We start from the raw sequence: 6,000 nt of genomic DNA, 5'->3' as shown, positions 1-6,000 counted from the left end.
GACAAAAGAAATATTAGTTAAAGTTTTTCAAAAACCCTGCTACTCAATTCTTTGTTTCTCCCTCCGCCCTATTCTCCGCCTATTTTCATTCGGACCAAGCCCGAACACAGTAGTACGTTCCCTTTAGTATGTAACATCCCGCCTCTGTAGTCAGTGGAACACCAATCCCCAACCGACAAGTGTCCTTATCCTTCACTTGACTCCAATGGTTGGAATTGACATACTTGTACTTCCGCCCCTCACCAAGGTGCCGCCCCTCAAAAAGATGACTTTTGCCATGGTCACGAGATCTTGGTAAGGGAAGTCCCGAGTTGGTTTGATGCCGTCTACTGTCGGGAGGCTGAATCACAGACCGAAACCCCTTTGACTCATCACACGTGTATTTAGGAAAAGTCACGAATGGGCATGCACATTACATTCTGGAACACGGAGTAATTTAAATTTTAAAACCCAAAACGTTCAAATTGACCGGCTTGGCGCTTCTAATGTTAAGACCATGTGTGCTACACACAAGGGGGAAAAGTGTGACGGGTACACCCCACCCCTGTGTGTATTGTATGGTTTTTGTATTATTATAATTGAAATATATTGTTTGTGTGTAAAAACACGTTAGTTTACTGTTAATAGTTTTGCAGCATGGATGGGGTTAAACTTCTCATCCATGCTAACTTGTGCAGAATGTGACCATCTCTAGATTGAATAATTTACTACTAATTAAACATGTATAAAAACCTGCAGCTTTGACTGATCGAGGTTGAGTGTGTTCAGAGGCGGAACGAAAGATGTGAGTCGTAAGATAAGAGAGAAATAAAAATTGCTGTCCATGCTGGTTTTACAACATTTTGTTGTGTTTAGTGTTTTGTTTCCTGTTTTGTTCAAACCTCTTATTTTTTTAAATTATTAAACCGCACATCAGCGCTGTCAGACCCTGCAGTACTGATTATGTCCATTCTCTTCCGGGTCTGACGTCACCACCAGCCAGCCTGTTCACACCCCCCATGAAAGGATATGATCTGGTTAATATTTCATGTGAGTCCAGCGCTCAGCAGGGCGTGCTGTGATTGAGAGGAGGCAGGGTGATCACAGGGCAAGCACACAGAGAGAGAGAGAGAGAGAGAGAGTGTGAACTGTCGAGTTCTGTACTTCACTAGAATTCGTGGACACACACTTATACCTGTTGCCAAGGAAGGAAGACAATCTGTTCTTCTCATTCCTCTTATGCCTTCTGAAGAAGTAACTGTTATTGTTTTGAATCTGTCTGATGGTGGATATCTCCAGAGATTAGATCCCTGAACACAGGGAGCCAGGTAAGGCAAAGAATCTCTTCACAATACTACTTGCATGATACATTTCAGTTATTGTGGTCCATTATGTATATTTTATGTTAGTAAACTGCTGCTAGACCATAGTATGCTTTATTGACTTCACAATACTGTAGTACAGGAGTTTTTGACCAGGGGTATGCCTAATACCATAGAGAGTATGCAGGACAGCTCAGAAGTGTACAAGTAAAAGAAAATAATTATCTTGAATACATTTAACAATATTATAGATCACCTCTAAACCACTATGCATAAATATTTCGTTTTTGTTTAGCAGCTCAAAGTGAAACTATCGCATCCTCACTTTAATCCTGTACACATGCATGATTTTGATTGAGTTGATTTCCACTTTCTGCATTTACAGTAAACACTATTTTGCATTTATACTAACTTAGCCGAATAGAAAGCAAACATGGGTGTTTCCAAAGAGATTTCCAAATACTTTTTTAATTCCGTGCATCCAAAGGCATGTAATTGAAAGTTTTAAGAATTAAGCCGACTGTTTGGAATTCTGTCCTAACCCAGCTGTTTGTCAGTCCCAAACTGTTGTGACAAATTATATTATTAAATAAAAACGGGAGAAAAAAAAAAGAAATGTGTTAATGAGATTATTCTCCCTTTTATTGCAACTGTGATGTCATCAGACGGAAGGGGTACAGTTTCAAAAAAAGTTTGAAAACCCCTGCTGTAGTACATACTGTATGATATGTTTATTTCTTATTATTATTTTTACTATTCTTGCTTCCATGCTGCAGTTTAAAATTACAATAATTGCACAACAACAGCCCATAGTAAAAGCATATCAAAGTGTAATAAAGCATTGTGAAATCATGGTAAAGCATTGTAAAGACCAGCAATGTTTTGTAAGTCATCTTAAAAAAAAAAAACATAGCAAGCTATGGTAAATGCATGGAACAACAGTGTTTTGTTGACAGAATACTACTTCCTGCAATGGTAGTTTAACAGAGCAATAAAAATGGATATCCTGCTTGTATGCCTATATTTTTCAAAGATGATAGGGATAAGGGGGTTGTGTGTGTGTGTGTGGGGGGGGGGGAATTAAGGACACCAAGTTCACTGTATGAATCTATAAAATGTACCAGAAAGAGCATTGCAATAATCAACACTAGGTGTTATAAAACGCATGCACCAGTGTGACAAAGTGCCCGCCCCTGTGTATATTATCTGTTATGTGTTGCGTGTTGTGTGTTTAATGTTGGTGTATAGTCATTGGTACACGGGTATGACAAAGTGCCCGCCCCTGTGTATATTATCTGTTATGTTGCGTGTGGTTTGTTAAATGTTGGTGTATAGTCATTGGTACACGGGATATAAATGGGTCTGTGTAACACGTGTGTTTAAAATGTATATTTGTATTTAGGCACAAGGATTGCACAGCACTTCACATGTAAGTAAAAAGTAATAATATGTGAGCACGGGGAATTGCACTTTTATTAATTCACGTGCAGTTGTACCGAGACTCCAGGTGAATGGTTGATTAACAATCGAGTCTTGGTACAGCTGCATAAAAACAGCATGTTTTCACCCACTCGGGGTTGGGTGTTCGGTGAGTGGAGAACGGGAGAGAAAGGAGAAATTATTTACAATTGCTATTGCGTGCTGGTGGGACCAGCACGATACTTGTTAATTTATACAACTCACCGTGTCTGTCCGTGCATCGTTTTGTTAAGTGTTAGTCCGTTTTTGTTTGTCTCTTTTATTTTGGCGTAGAGTGCCGTGTCCTGTTTCTGTTTGTTTGTTAAACCCTTTTATTTTCAATAAACCGGCGCAAGCAAGTGCCATCATCATTTCATTTAATCCGTCCTGTTTTGTGTATTCATTTCCTGGTTCTGACACCGCCCACTTCGGCCGTCTCTGTGACAACGGGATATAAACGGGTCTGTGTAACACAAGTGTTTAAAATGTATATTTGTATTTAGGCACGAGGATTGCACAGCACTTCACGTGCAAGTAAAATGTAATAATATGTGAGCACGGGGAATTGCACTTTATTAATTCACGTGCAGTTGTACCGAGACTCCAATTGAATGATTGATTAGCAGTTGAGTCTCGGTACAGCTGCATAAAAGCAGCATGTTTTCACCGACTCGCGCTTGGGTGTTCGGTGAGTGGAGAATGGGAGAAAGAGTAGGAGAGCTACAATTGCAATTGCTATTGCGTGCTGGTGGGACCAGCACTATACTTGTTTATTTAACTCACCGTGTTTGTTTGTCGATCTGCTCACGGTATTTTTGTTTAGTATTAGTCTGTTTTTCTTGGTCTGTTTATTTTAGCTACCAGTGCCGTGTCCTGTTTCTGTTTGTTTGTTCAACCCTTTGATTTTACAATAAACAGGCGCAAGCAAGCGCCATCATCATTTCATTTCATCCTAATGACACCGACATTTCAGCTTTTAACTCAGGAGGAGAAAGTCTAAAATCAGAAGGATTTATATTATTTAGCTGATTTTGTGCAAGACAGGTAATCAGATTATTTTCAGATGAGGTGTCGATAAATATAATTTAACTTTATCAGCATAACAATGAAAATGTACCTCGTGTCTACGAACAATATTGCCCCAAGGGTAGCATATACAAAAAATTTAGTCAATACAAGAAGCCTGGCTATCAGCAACCAGCAACATAAAACAAACACTAATTATTAAGTACTAATTATTTAAAACACCACAATACCAGATAAGGGAGACCAAAAATACAACCTGACCCTTCCTTCCAGCGCTCTGCGAGACAGAAACACGCACCCAGCAACTAATCACCTCCAGCCTGAAACAGCTCTTTTTCTGCCCCGCCCATAACCATGGTGACATATTCTACATTCCACCACCCCCCTTTTGCGTTGACCAACTGTTGGTGCAAGTACCCATGAGATTCAAAGCCCCTGCATTCCATCCATCAGCTTCGTCTGCAGCACTGACTGTTGACCAGGGTAGATGGTGTGGGCTGCAGTGCTGACCTGCAGTACTCCGACTGGTCCTCTGGAGGATAGGCCCAGTTTTTGGAAGAGGTTATTCCACTTCTTCCTGCTTGAGAGATTCCATAATGGGGTCATGGAGCCCCTGCCATATGGCTACCTTGCTGTGGTCAAGACACTGAGGGGAACAAACCAAGATCAAGGTGACACGGAGGAGTAATATCAAACAATTGTATCCTGGTGTACTAACTCACCTCGATTGACATGCTGTACTGGTCGACTCCATCCACAGGCTCACCACACTCTGTCCCATAGGTGATCGAACCACCTTTACTAGACCGAGCTCCATAAATCCTGGATCTTGTTCTGACCCCTCATGCTATGGGTCTTCAAGTAAACCCTCTGCCCCTCTGCCAGTCCTAAGTCATGGACTTTTATTATGCAACTTACCCTTTTGCTGCGCTGCCTCTCCAACCATCTCTTCGGTAGGTCGTCTGGAGAATTTCCTGATGCTTTTGGATCCATCCCTCTACTGACCCCCCAGTGGGCTCTACTTCACCTGTCCAAGACACAGGGTATCAAGACCCCAGCCATATTAGCCATTGTCTCATGCCAATTACTTTAGACACCCTGTGGCAAGACCTGGACTTCCCCTAGAGTATAAACAACTCCCCACCAAAGTATGACTCAGAACAGTAGTGAATTCTAGTTTTCCCAATGGCGAAGCCCTATTAAAAGGCTCTGACCCCCCCCCCCCCCATACCTCCCTCTGGCAGGGACTGTTTACTGGTTACAGCAGTTACATATCAGAGTAGCCTCTGGATCAAATCTGTACAAGGAAGAATTTGGAAATGCCCACACTGCTTGTAGCTTGCTGCTGACAATACATGGTAAATTTGGATCAGCTGTTTCTGCAGTTCCCCTGATCTCAGAAGGCCTTGATCACCACCCAATCCCACCTGTGAAAATAACACAAAACTTAATAATAAAAATCCACAAAATGTAAGAAAATAATAAAGCACAGACACAGATTTATAAAAGGATTGCGCATGTTTTACCACTGTAAAACAGGCGCAGAGGGTTTGAATTCTTGGATGGGATTTATAAAACACACGCAATGACATAAACATGCAATTAAGATGTGATTTGCAGGGGCAATGTTTCTGTGCACATTAGCCCTTGATGCATATGTAATTCTGTATATGCATATGTAATCTATAACAAAAACATTTTCAGTGTAGAAAAACAGCCGTTTAAAGTGGCGATATCAAACACAAAAACCCAGTTTAGGAGAAGCAATTGAGGCAACTTTGTCAAGCATCAAGCAAATGGGTACAATTGGAAAGGTGCTGGGGCCCAACATTCACACAATTGTTGCTTCTAACTTGGCTTCTTTTTTCACCCCCCAATTGTGATCATTCCCTTTTTAGCTCAAAAGTCACATCTGCAACAAAAAACATTGACAATGTGTCATGTCTGCTGCAGTTTGGGCAGGGGAAACTTAAATATAATCTTTGAATTTGCAATCAGTGACTACGCCACCCCTTACAACCATACTACAAAAAGCATAGAGGACACCAGACACAGGAAAGGTGATACTATAGAAAAAGAAAGTAATAAAAAGACCTGAAAAAAGAAAATCAAGCAATATAAATCCACACAAACATCAAGTGCAAACTCAATTAGAAACGTAAAATAAATGTGCAAACAAATTCAAATCCCCAAATAATAGAAATAAAACATGACT

At 40.7% G+C, this 6,000-nt stretch overlaps 1 protein-coding gene across 1 annotated transcript in view; it reads left to right on the top strand.

Annotated features, from left to right (window-relative positions):
* The first annotated feature begins 1,159 nt into the window (after positions 1-1,159).
* The window catches only part of prkg3 (protein kinase cGMP-dependent 3), a 129,098-nt gene continuing 124,257 nt past the window's right edge, over positions 1,160-6,000 (top strand). Inside the window, exon 1 of the mRNA XM_041252782.1 lies at positions 1,160-1,307. The gene's annotated coding sequence lies outside the window, so the exon portion shown is untranslated. The remainder of the gene's footprint in view (positions 1,308-6,000) is intronic.

Source organism: Polyodon spathula, chromosome 6 (genome assembly GCF_017654505.1).
Source record: "Polyodon spathula isolate WHYD16114869_AA chromosome 6, ASM1765450v1, whole genome shotgun sequence".
NCBI classification, from domain to species: domain Eukaryota; kingdom Metazoa; phylum Chordata; class Actinopteri; order Acipenseriformes; family Polyodontidae; genus Polyodon; species Polyodon spathula.
Note: the sequence above shows the minus strand (reverse complement) of the source record. Positions and strands in the feature narration are given on the sequence as shown.